Consider the following 14,178-nt stretch of genomic DNA (forward strand, 5'->3'; position numbering starts at 1 on the left):
TGTTTCATGTATGGGGGCCTCAAGTTATGGACTGCTTGGGGCCACTAAAACCTTAGCTGCACCCCTGGATACAGGTGGCAGTCATTAAAAGTTTGTAAGCAGCTATAGGTATTGCAGGGGTTAACAATTGGTTAATAGGCTAGGCTAGAGTTAACACTTAACTGGGGATAAAAAAAAAACAAACAAAAAAAAAAAACACACTTTTTATTTTATTGAGACCTTTAATTTTATTGTCACTTTAATTTTTTTTTTTTACTTTTAAAACTTTATTTTGCCTAACTTTTGCTATTGCTTGCAGCAATCATTCACTTTTAACACAGGCTCGTGCACAATTACATACACAATCCAGGGAGCGTGCACGGGCAGCGGTGGGCAGCAGTGTTTGAAACCTACAGCAACACCAATTTTCTCATTGCTGCCTGGTAACTGTTCACTGTTGCCTGGCAACTGCTTGCTGAGCGCACAGTTCAACTACTCGGGGAAATGAGGCCTAAGGCCTCTTTTCCACGGACTGTTGATCCGATTGTGAATACGGGCCCTGCTGCCGCCACCTGCATCAGCGGTTCAGGGTGGGGCTTAATGAGGGGTATAGTGCTCCCCCAGGACCAATGGCACTCCAGGCAGTTGCCTGTAAAGCCTGTGTCAAAAAAGGCCCCTGACCCCACTGATAGCATTATGGTGTGAATGTACGTTCTCTGTGATAAATTGCTCCTTCCCAGTGGCGTAGCTAAGGAGCTGTGGGCCCCGGTGCAAGTTTGACAATGGGGCCCCCCAAGCACTCTATACATAACAATTGATACGGCGCACCAGAACCTGCCAATGGCAACTACAGTGTCAGAGGTGCAAGAAAAGCATGGGAAACAGTTTCTTAACGATTACCAGTATTCAAAGTATCTATAGAAGTCATTATTATGGGCACAGGACCAATAGACAGCTAATACTGTAGTTGGGGGAGGGCCCTTCGGGGCCCCTCTGGCCCAAGGGCCCCGATGCGGTCGCTACCTCTGCAACCCCTATTGCTATGCCCTGAGTCCTTCCTGTAACCGTATCATTAGGCCTCCTTTCTCTGGATGCTTGAGCTGGTCAAGCAGCCATCACATGCAGCCAAATGGCAGTGTTCAATAACACAGCACATCACATTTGTCACATGGCAGCATTATGCGGCGCCGTAAAAGTGTCTCATGTCGCGTTTCAGCACGGCAAAAGCTGTGGGCTGCCTGTCCACCACCTGTGCCTAATGCGAACACGTGCCTGGCTGGTGGATGGGAGCAGTTTACAGATGATAAATTAACCATCTTCAGCTACTCATGGAAAAGAGATGTGTATGGTGGTGAGTGTTTTGGAACAGATCTCCAGTGGAAAGTATAAAAAATTGCTTATCAGAATCCTTTTGTTTTAGGTTAGGAAAAGTATAGTTATTAAATAAAAGCTCCAGGTGGTCCTAACATTGGGGGAGTAGAACAAACTGTAAGCACTCTTTTACAAGAACGACTGACAGCAGCGAACCTAACTGTTTGTCAGCCACTCCTGATTACGTGCAGGGAGCTTGCAAGTGTCCAGCACTTACCGTGATCACTGCATTTACAACCAAGCCAGTGGCAGATGGCCCTGGGTGCCACATGCAGAGTTTTGTTTACCACGCAGTACCTGCTCCGCAGGTATATTTCTTATTTTTATGTGTTAATATGAAGGAAAATAAACCAGGATAGAAAGGACCAGTTTGGTTTGAATTATAAAACAACATATTTTCCTTATGAAATCTTTATGGCATGTGTGACTAGGGTTGTGCAGGGGGCGTGGTTAGGGGCTGTGGTTGGGGCAAGGCTTAAGTGTCCCTCTTTCTTATCTCTAAAAGTTGGGAGGTATGGATACAATCATTCCAAATCTAGATATTCACATTTTTGTACGTGACACAACCTAAGGCAGGAGGACACTTGGAGGAGTCGCATGCAGTTTTCCCGCATGAACTGCATCATATGTGACAGACAGCCCATGTTAATCAATGCGCTAGCTGCTAGGTCACATTTACTGCGGTTTCCACATGCAAGAACACAATTTGTACCTGCACTACTTTATCGCACATCGCGGACGATTTCCATTCCTGACAGTCAGCTTTTGTCAGCCAACTGTAGTCTGAACACTGCTGAAAACACACACTAAGGGCTCGTTCACACTGGATGCGTTTTCGGCCTTTTTTTCGCACGCAGGCGATTTTAAAAATCGCCTGCCAAAAGCTTGTGCAATGAATGTCTATGAGAATGTACATATCAGCGCGGGTCGTGCACTGTGCAGGCAGCGAATCGGTGCGTGGACCATTTTTGAGGTTATTTCGCCTCAATGAAAGGTATAGGAGACACATAAAATGCTCACATAATCGATTTGCGCAGCGAATGCATTCACGTTTTTAAGAATAAATACATTGTATTTATTTTTCCGGGTCAAAGAGTTCACTTCCTGACTTGCGTCAGGGAGTGAAAAAACACAATCGCTCTGAAAAAAGCGCTTATTGGAGCGCTTTACAAAAACCGGAGCGCCCACCCGACCGCCAGGAGGAGGGAAAAAAACTCCTCCAAAAATGACAAACGCGAACGCTAAAGTAAATGGAACGCAATGTGAACGAGGCCTGCAAAAATAAAAATTGCCTCGGGGAAATTGGGGGTGTTTGACAAATGTTTGTTTGAAAATCAAGTGTGACCCCGCCTACAGTGATGCTGGTCCTGGTGCCTAAATAACTTGCATCTGTTCAGTTGAGAGGTCCCTGCATATATTATCTCCATGTTTATATATGTTGTCAACTGTATGGTCCTTTTAGCCCTATCTACACGATACAATTTTTTGTGAAATTCGATTCAATCCGACATGTCCGATCGGGATTTCGATTCAATTTGCCATTGTTTTGCAATGGCAAATCAAATCCCGATTGGACATGTCGGATTGAATCGAATTTTTTATGGGATGTGCTAGAGGCTTTTGGTGTGCACTGGCCCTATCTTAGTTTTGCGGATGTGCTAGAGGCTTTTGGTGTGCACTGGCCCTATCTTAGTTTTGCGGATGTGCTAGAGGCTTTTGGTGTGCACTGGCCCTATCTTAGTTTTGCGGATGTACTAGAGGCTTTTGGTGTGCACTGGCCCTATCTTAGCCAAGAATCTAGCATGTGTTCATGGCAGTTTCTAGGCTAAATTGCACCCAGGGTGAGGGTGTAAAAATTGCGCCCCCTCCCCTCCCCCCACCCCTGTGGACTCGCGAACCCTTACTCTTTAGGGACAGTCACATAGCCACAGGTCACAAGTAGATCTGCCTACTTAAAGGGAAGGTTCAAGCAAAATAAAAAAATGAGTTTCACTTACCTGGGGATTCTCCCAGCCCCATGCAGCCATCCTGTGCCCTCGTAGTCACTCACTGCTGCTCCAGTCCCCCGCTGGCAGCTTGGCGACCTCGGAGGACGGCGGGACGCATTGCGTACATTTTTACGCATTCCCGCTAGTGCAGGAACATTAACACATGCATTTTTACGCGTTACTGGTTCAATGCGTAAATTTTTACACAATGAACCAGTAATGCGTAAAAATGTTGTTCCTGCACTAGCGGGAATGCGTAAAAATGTACGCAATGCGTCCCGCCGACCTCCGAGGTCGCCAAGCTGCCAGCAGTGAGTGACTACGAGGGCACAGGATGGCTGCATGGGGCTGGGAGAAGCCCCAGGTAAGTGAAAGTCATTTTTTTATTTTGCTTGGACATTTCCTTTAACTAGTAGTGACCAGCCGCTCATTCAGGAGGAAGCAGGGACGAGGTAAACACACAGGCGAAGAGAGCCCGGAAAACCCACTCCTCTGAACTGCTCGTCGTCATCAGCTCCCTAGCGTTTGCTTCCTTCTGTCTGCGCCCTTTCTTCTACTTGCCGGTGTGTGCCCAGGGTGGTTGCCCTGCCCAAGAAACGGCCCTGCGTGTGTACAGGAGCCCCTCTGATGTTGTCTAATGCTGGGTACACACGATACTTTTTGCAGCTTGATTTTCAACACGATCGTTTTTTCCGCTCGATTCTGCACTCAAATCTGATATTCTGCTATTTCAGTACATTAGAGATTAGATTAAGGGGTTTGCATTTTACCCCTTAACCTCCTTAGCGGTAACCCCATGTGTGACACGGGGTAAACCGCCGGAGGGTGCCGCTCAGGCCCTGCTGAGCCGATTTACATAATTTTATTTTTGCTGGACGCAGCTAGCACTTTGCTAGCTGCGCCAGCACACTGATCGCCGCCGGCCCGCGCCCGATCGCCGCTATCCGTTGCGGCGCGCGCCCCCCCAAGACCCCGTGCGCTGCCTGGCCAATCAGTGCCAGGCAGCGCCGAGGGGTGGATCGGGACTCCCAATGAAGTCCTGACGTCGCTGACGTTGGTGACGTCATCCCGCCCCGTCGCCATGGTGACGGGGGAAGCCCTCCAGGAAATCCCGTTCTTTAGAACGGGATTTCCTGATCGGAGATCGCCGAAGGCGATGGAAGCGGACGGGGGGATGCCGCTGAGCAGCGGCTATCATGTAGCGAGCCCTGGGCTCGCTACATGATTTAAAAAAATAAAAAAATAAAAAAAACTGCTGCGCTGCCCCCTGGCGGAATTTTTTATACCGCCAGGGGGGTTAAAGTCCCTGACATTTTTGACACTTTAGCTGTGTCGCTATGATACAGGAACGTCAAATTTTGAATATATATATATATATATATATATATATATATATATATATATATATATATATATATATATATATATATATATATATATATATATATATATATATATATATATATATATATATATATATATATATATATATATATATATATATATATATATATATATACACACACACACACACACACACACACACACACACACACACACACACACACACACACACACACACACACACAGTGGTGTGAAAAACTATTTGCCCCCTTCAGGGGAGGACTGGGACCTTTTGACCTGGGGGGACAACACAAACTAGAGGCCCGTTTCACGGCATCCCCAGCCCAAAGCCATATCTTTCTTGTGTGCGAATCTTCAAATTGTGATGACTAACAGACACACAGACACACACACACACACACACACACACAATGCACCTGATGCCTAACCCCATTTCTCCGCACAATCTACCTGTCTGTGTCTGATGCCTAACCTTAACCACATAACGACCGCCCCCAGCCGATGGGCGGCGGCAAAGTCTGGGCCCAAACGACCGCAATACGCCCATCGGCGGGGGCGGCTGCGGGAGTGGCTATGCGGCGATCGCGTCATTCGTGACGCGATCAGCCGCCGGGGACTGGCTCCGCCCCCCGTTCGCCGTAACCCGCCGGCCGTTCGGAAGCGCCGGCGGGTTACTGGCATCCGGATCGCCGCTGCAACAGTGTATAATAGGCTTTGTAATGTATACAAAGCCTATTATACTGGCTGCCTCCTGCCCTGGTGGTCCCAGTGTCCGAGGGACCACCAGGGCAGGCTGCAGCCACCCTAGTCTGCACCCAAGCACACTGATTTCCCCCCCCCCTGCCCCCTGATCGCCCACAGCACCCCTCAGACCCCCCCCTGCCCACCCCCCAGACCACTGTTTGCACCCAGTCACCCTCCTAATCACCCATCAATCACTCCCTGTCACTATCTGTCAACGCTATTTTTTTTTTAAGTCCCTAATCTGCCCCCTACTCCCTCCTGATCACCCCCCCACCCCTCAGATTCTCCCCAGACCCCCCCCAGACCCCCCCCCCCGTGTACTGTATGCATCTATCCCCCCTGATCACCTGTCAATCACCTGTCAATCACCTGTCAATCACCTGTCAATCACCCGTCAATCACCCCCTGTCACTGCCACCCATCAATCAGCCCCTGATCTGCCCCTTGCGGGCAATCTGATCACCCCCCCACACCAATAGATCGCCCGCAGATCCGACATCAGATCACCTCCCAAATCCATTGTTTACATCTATTCTCTCCTCTAAACACCCACTAATTACCCATCAATCACCCCCTATCACCACCTGTCACTGTTACCCATCAGATTAGACCCTAATCTGCCCCTTGCGGGCACCCAATCACCTGCCCACACGCTCAGATTGCCCTCAGACCCCCCCCTTATCAATTCGCCCGTGCAATATTTACATCTGTTCTCCCCTGTAATAACCCACTGATTACCTGTCAATCACCCATCAATCACCCCCTGTCACTGCCACCCATCAATCACCCCCTGTCACTGCCACCCATCAATCAGCCCCTAACCTGCCCCTTGCGGGCAATCTGATCACCCACCCACACCAATAGATCGCCCGCAGATCCGACATCAGATCACCTCCCAAATCCATTGTTTACATCTATTCTCTCCTCTAAACACCCACTAATTACCCATCAATCACCCCCTATCACCACCTGTCACTGTTACCCATCAGATTAGACCCTAATCTGCCCCTTGCGGGCACCCAATCACCTGCCCACACGCTCAGATTGCCCTCAGACCCCCCCCTTATCAATTCGCCCGTGCAATATTTACATCTGTTCTCCCCTGTAATAACCCACTGATTACCTGTCAATCACCCATCAATCACCCCCTGTCACTGCCACCCATCAATCACCCCCTGTCACTGCCACCCATCAATCAGCCCCTAACCTGCCCCTTGCGGGCAATCTGATCACCCACCCACACCAATAGATCGCCCGCAGATCCGACATCAGATCACCTCCCAAATCCATTGTTTACATCTATTCTCTCCTCTAAACACCCACTAATTACCCATCAATCACCCCCTATCACCACCTGTCACTGTTACCCATCAGATTAGACCCTAATCTGCCCCTTGCGGGCACCCAATCACCCGCCCACACCTCAGAACGCCCTCAGACCCCAGCCCTGATCACCTCGCCAGTGCATTGCTTGCATCTATTTCCCCCCTCTAATCACACCTTGAGACACCCATCAATCACCTCCTGTCACCCCCTAGCACACCTACCCATCAGATCAGGCCCTAATTTGCCCCGTGTGGGCTCCTGATCACTCGGCCAAACCCTCAGATCCCCCTCAGACCCCCTTCCGATCACCTCCCCAGTGCATTGATTGCATCTATTTTCCCCTCTAACCGCCCCCTGAGACACCCATCAATCACCTCCTGTCACCCCCCTAGCACTCCTATCCATCAGATCAGGCCCAATACATCCTGTCATCTAAGAGGCCACCCTGCTTATGACCGATTCCACAAAATTTGCCCCCTCATAGACCACCTGTCATCAAAATTTGCAGATGCTTATACCCCTGAACAGTCATTTTGAGAAATTTGGTTTCCAGACTACTCACAGTTTTGGGCCCGTAAAATGCCAGGGCAGTATAGGAACCCCACAAGTGACCCCATTTTAGAAAGAAGACACCCCAAGGTATTCTGTTAGGTGTATGATGAGTTCATAGAATATTTTATTTTTTGTCAAAAGTTAGCGGAAATTGGATTGTTATTGTTTTTTTCACAAAGTGTCATTTTTCACTAACTTGTGAGAAAAAATAAAATCTTCTATGAACTCACCATACCCCTAACGGAATACCTTGGGGTGTCTTCTTTCTAAAATGGGGTCACTTGTGGGGTTCCTATACTGCCCTGGCATTTTAGGGGCCCTAAACCGTGAGGAGTAGTCTAGAAAACAAATGCCTCAAAATGACCTGTGAATAGGACGTTGGGCCCCTTAGCGCACCTAGGCTGCAAAAAAGTGTCACACATGTGGTATCGCCATACTCAGGAGAAGTAGTATAATGTGTTTTGTGGTGTATTTTTACACATACCCATGCTGGGTGGGAGAAATCTCTCTGTAAATGGACAATTGTGTGTAAAAAAAATCAAAAATGTGTCATTTACAGAGATATTTCTCCCACCCAGCATGGTTATATGTAAAAATACACCACAAAACACATTATACTACTTCTTCTGAGTACGGCGATACCACATGTGTGACACTTTTTTGCAGCCTAACTGTGCTAAGGGGCCCAAAGTCCAATGAGTACCTTTAGGATTTCACAGGTCATTTTGAGACATTTGGGTTCAAGACTACTCCTCACGGTTTAGGGCCCCTAAAATGCCAGGGCAGTATAGGAACCCCACAAGTGACCCCATTTTAGAAAGAAGACACCCCAAGGTATTCTTTTAGGTGTATGATGAGTTCATAGAAGATTTTATTTTTTGTCACAAGTTAGCGGAAATTGATATGTATTGTTTTTTTTTTCACAAAGTGTCATTTTCCGCTAACTTGTGACAAAAAAAAAAATCTTCTATGAACTCACCATACTCCTAACAGAATACCTTGGGGTGTCTTCTTTCTAAAATGGGGTCACTTGTGGGGTTCCTATACTGCCCTGGCATTTTAGGGGCCCTAAACCGTGAGGAGTAGTCTAGAATCCAAATGCCTCAAAATGACCTGTGAATAGGACGTTAGGCCCCTTAGCGCACCTAGGTTGCAAAAAAGTGTCACACATGTGGTATCGCCGTACTCAGAAGAAGTAGTATAATGTGTTTTGGGGTGTATTTTTATACATACCCATGCTGGGTGGGAGAAATCTCTCTGTAAATGGACAATTGTGTGTAAAAAAAAATCAAATAATTGTCATTTACAGAGATATTTCTCCCACCCAGCATGGGTATGTGTAAAAATACACCCCAAAACACATTATACTACTTCTCCTGAGTACGGCGGTACCACATGTGTGGCACTTTTTTGCACCCTAAGTGCGCTAAGGGGCCCAAAGTCCAATGAGTACCTTTAGGATTTCACAGGTCATTTTGCCACATTTGGTTTCAAGACTACTCCTCACGGTTTAGGGCCCCTAAAATGCCAGGGCAGTATAGGAACCCCACAAATGACTCCATTTTAGAAAGAAGACACCCCAAGGTATTCCGTTAGGAGAATGGCGAGTTCATAGAAGATTTTATTTTTTGTCACAAGTTAGCGGAAAATGACACTTTGTGAAAAAAAACAATTACAATCAATTTCCGCTAACTTGTGACAAAAAAAAAAAATCTTCTATGAACTCACCATACATCTAACGGAATACCTTGGGGTGTCTTCTTTCTAAAATGGGGTAATTTGTGGGGTTCCTATACTGTCCTGGCATTTTAGGGGCCCTAAACCGTGAGGAGTAGTCTTGAAACGAAATTTCTCAAAATGACCTGTGAAATCCTAAAGGTACTCATTGGACTTTGGGCCCCTTAGCGCAGTTAGGGTGCAAAAAAGTGCCACACATGTGGTATCGCCGTACTCAGGAGAAGTAGTATAATGTGTTTTGGGGTGTATTTTTCCACATACCCATGCTGAGTGGGAGAAATATCTCTATAAATAGACAATTGTGTGTAAAAAAAATAAAAAAATTGTCATTTACGGAGATATTTCTCCCACCCAGCATGTGTATGTGTAAAAATACACCCCAAAACACATTATACTACTTTTCCTGAGTACGGCAATACCACATGTGTGGCACTTTTTTGCGGCCTAACTGCGCTAAGGGGCCCAAAGTCCAATGAGCATCTTTAGGCTTTACAGGGGTGCTTACAATTAGGCACCCCCCAAATGCCAGGACAGTAAACACACCCCACAAATGACCCCATTCTGGAAAGTAGACACTTCAAGGTATTCAGAGAGGAGCATAGTGAGTCCGTGGCAGATTTCATTTTTTTTTGTCGCAAGTTAGAAGAAATGGAAACTTTTTTTTTTTTTTTTTTTTGTCACAAACTGTCATTTTCCGCTAACTTGTGACAAAAAATAAAATCTTCTATGAACTCACCATGCCTCTCACTGAATACTTTGGGATGTCTTCTTTCCAAAATGGGGTCATTTGGGGGGTATTTGTACTATCCTGGAATTTTAGCCCCTCATGAAACATGACAGGTGCGCAGAAAAGTCAGAGATGCTTGAAAATGGGAAAATTCACTTTTGGCACCATAGTTTGTAAACGCTATAACTTTTACCCAATCCAATAAATATACACTGAATGTTTTTTTTTTAATCAAAGACATGTAGCAGAATAACTTTCGCGCTCAAATGTATAGGAAATTTTACTTTATTTGAAAAATGTCAGCACAGAAAGTTAAAAAAGTCATTTTTTTGACAAAATTCATGTCTTTTTTGATGAATATAATAAAAAGTAAAACTCGCAGCAGCAATCAAATAGCATCAAAAGAAAGCTGTATTAGTGACAAGAAAAGGAGGTAAAATTCATTTAGGTGGTAGGTTGTATGACCGAGCAATAAACCGTGAAAGCTGCAGTGGTCTGAATGGAGAAAAAGGCTCTGGTCCTTAAGGGGCGAAAAGACTGTGGTCCCGAAGTGGTTAAAGGAGTTATCAGGCTTTTTTTTTTATGAAAATAAGTGCTACTTACCCAGGGCTCGTCCAGCCCCAAGCTCCCAGCATGTCCCTTGCCGCAGCTCTGCAGTCAGCTGTTCGCTGCCGCTGCCTCCCAGCCCCCGGCGATGACGTCAGGCCGACTGCGCCTGTGCGAGCGGCGCTGTCAATCACCGCCACATGGACCAGAGCGTACTGTGCAGACGCAGAACTACTGTGCCTGCACAGTACACTCCGGTCCACGTGGCGGTGATTGACAGTGCTGCTCGCACAGGCGCAGTACAGGCCGACATCCAGGTCGGACTGGTACCATCGCCGGGGACTGGGAGGCAGCGGCAGCGAATGGCTGACTGCAGAGCTGCAGCGAGGGACATGCTGGGAGCGTGGGGCTGGAGGTAGCACTTATTTTATTAAAAATGCCTGATAACTCCTTTAAACAACCCCCCCCCCCACACACACACACAAACCTACCTACCTGGTGATGCCTAACCCCACTCCTGCCCACCCACCATACAAACTACATGTCTGACACCTACCCCCCCCCCCCCTCCAACTACCTGTTTGACAGTGCCTAACTGCCTGCCTCCCCCCTCCCCTGCCACAAGAAGAAAAAACGTTCCCCCTCAGGCAGGGCCGGATCTGTACTCTTTACCGCCCAAGGCCACTGTCACCAGCCACCCCCCTTCGTTATAGGTGGTGAGATGACTCCCTTAATCCCCCCTTTTTCCCACCACCCTTCAGTATAGGTAGCCAGCTTGCCTTCACACCGCAGCAGTCATCAGTGTCACTCATTTCTCCACTCATCTCCAGTGCAGAAGCTTCCTCTTCCTTTCTGTCTCCAATGCTGCCTAAGTTCATAGCCGCTGGCCACAATGCAAACGTGCACAGAGAGCAAGGTGGCTGCTGCACGGGAAGCTAGCAGCAGAGTACAGGTGCTTGCCTGATCTCCCTGCATTGCAGCATTTGCAAGCTTGCACCAGTTTAGTCTGCTGCTTTGGTGCCCTTGCTCCTGTGGTGCCTTAGGCCATGGCCTAGGCGGCCTTGCCCTAAATCCGGCCCTGCCCTCAGGCCAGGGTCAGAATAGGGATGATTATCACACAAAAAAAAAAACTCAGAGGGTACTGGCCTGGGCAGAGAATTGAATTTTACAGCAGTAGCAGGCAGGCAGCAAAGTGTGAGTAACTCAGTGACAAGAAGGGAGAAGAAGTACAGAAACAAAATGTATAAAAACCACCTTCTCCTCTGGCAACCTGGACCCGATCTCCTCTATCCTCCTATCTCCTCAGTCCTACACCTCCTCCTCCTCCACAGCAGCAAGCAGCTATAGGTGGCATCTCCGACTCCCAGCCCCCAGAGTGTCCGACTCCTCCAGCCAGGACAGCCAGCCACTCACTCGTAGCCGCAGCTCCAGGCCCCCAGCACAGAAAGCTGAAGAGTGAGACAGCTCACTCCGATGACACCTCAGGCACAGCAGCACAGGGGAGGACTGTGTCCGACTCCTCCAGCCAGCCACTCGTAGCCACAGCTCCAGGCCCCCAGCCCCCCCAGCACAGAAAGCTGAAGAGTGAGACAGCTCACTCCGATGACACCGCAGGCACAGCAGCACGTTGCGGGCGGCAATGGCTCCAGGCGGGGGGCGGAGTCAAGCAGGGTCAACCCACCGAGCCGGAGAGGACCTAAGCTATTTGTGTCCTTGTGCCGCTCACATCCACCGCAGCTGCAGCCACGCACAAGGGCACACCACGGCCGGCCGCCTCAGCCCCTTCTCTGATTGGATACTTCAACTTGCCGGGAAATATCGCGCGAGGTTGCGATCCCCACTGCGAACCTGTCACCTGTGGTATGTCTGCGGCCGCTGCGTATAGCAGCGGCCGTCCCTAATTACTTAAGATTCGGGCGGCCCGGGGGGCAATTGCCCCCCCGTCCCCCTGGGCCAGTCCTCCCCTGGCCCCCTTCCTGATTTCTTATTCTTTTGCATGTTTGTCACACTTAAATGTTTCTGCTTATCAAAAACCGTTAACTATTAGTCAAAGATAACCTAATTGAACACAACATGCAGTTTTAAATGATGGTTTTTATTATTTAGTGAGAAAAAAAACTCCAAATCTACATGGCCCTGTGTGAAAAAGTGATTGCCCCCCCTTGTTAAAAAATAACTTAAAGGTGGTTTATTACACCTGAGTTCAATTTCTGTAGTCACCCCCAGGCCTGATTACGGCCACACCTGTTTCAATTAAGAAATCACTTAAATAGGAGCTGACACAGAGAAGTAGACCAAAAGCACCTCAAAAGCTAGACATCATGCCAAGATCCAAAGAAATTCAGGAACAAATGAGAAAAAAAGTACTGTAATTGAAATCTATCAGTCTGGTAAAGGTTATAAAGCCATTTCTAAAGCTTTGGGACTCCAGCAAACCACAGTAAGAGCCATTATCCACAAATGGCAAACACATGGAACAGTGATGAACCTTCCCAGGAGTGGCTGGCCGACAAAAATTACCCCAAGAGCGCAGAGAAAACTCATCCGAGAGGCCACAAAAGACCCCAGGACAACATCTAAAGAACTGCAGGCCTCACTTGCCTCAATTAAGGTCAGTGTTCACAACTCCACCATAAGAAGGAGACTGGGCAAAAACGGCCTACATGGAAGATATCCAAGGCGCAAACACTTTTAAGCAAAAAGAACATTAAGGCTCGTCTCAATTTTGCTAAAAAAACATCTCAATGATTGGCAAGACTTTTGGGAAAATACCTTGTGGACCGACGAGACAAAAGTTGAACTTTTTGGAAGGTGCGTGTCCCGTTACATCCGGCGTAGAAGTAACACAGCATTTCAGCAGAAGAACATCATACCAACAGTAAAATATGGTGGTGGTAGTGTGATGGTCTGGGGTTGTTTTGCTGCTTCAGGAACTGGAAGGCATGCTGTGATAGATGGAACCATGAATTCTACTGTCCAAAAAATCCTGAAGGAGAATGTCCGGCCATCTATTCGTCAACTCAAGCTGAAGCGATCTTGGGTGCTGCAGCAGGACAATGACCCAAAACACACCAGCAAATTCACCTCTGAATGGCTGAAGAAAAACAAAATGAAGACTTTGGAGTGGCCTGGTCAAAGTCCTGACCTGAATCCTATTGAGATGTTGTGGCATGACCTTAAAAAGGTGGTTCATGCTAGAAAACCCTCAAATAAAGCTGAATTACAACAATTCCGCAAAGATAAGTGGGCCAAAATTCCTCCAGAGCGCTGTAAAAGACTCGTTGCAAGTTTTCGCAAATGCTTGATTGCAGTTATTGCTGCTAAGGGTGGCCCAAACAGTTATTAGGTTCAGGGGGCAATTTCTTTTTCACACAGGGCCATGCAGGTTTTTAGGTTTTTTTCTCACTAAATAATAAAAAACATTTAAAACTGCATTTTGTGTTCAATTATGTTATCTTTGACTAATAGTTAACGGTTTTTGATGAGCAGAAACATTTAAGTGTGACAAACATGCAAAAGAATAAGAAATCAGTAAGGGGGCAAATAGTTTTTCACACCACTGTATATATATATCCTACTAATATAATAAATGGGAAAGTTCGGATGTTTGGATGTTTGGATGTTTGTTACTCGATCACGCAAAAATGGCTGAACGGATTTGAATGAAATTTGGCACACACATAGTACATTACCTGGAATAAAGTATAGGATACTTTTTATTCCCATAACCAAAAAGGGGGCGGGGACAAATACAAATTTCACTGGAAAATGTAAACTGCAGCCATTCTTACACTGTTAATGGTAGGGTTCTCAAACTTTGCACAGTTGGACGTTGGGTGACTG

The sequence above is a fragment of the Hyperolius riggenbachi genome, chromosome 1, assembly GCF_040937935.1.
Source record: "Hyperolius riggenbachi isolate aHypRig1 chromosome 1, aHypRig1.pri, whole genome shotgun sequence".
NCBI classification, from domain to species: domain Eukaryota; kingdom Metazoa; phylum Chordata; class Amphibia; order Anura; family Hyperoliidae; genus Hyperolius; species Hyperolius riggenbachi.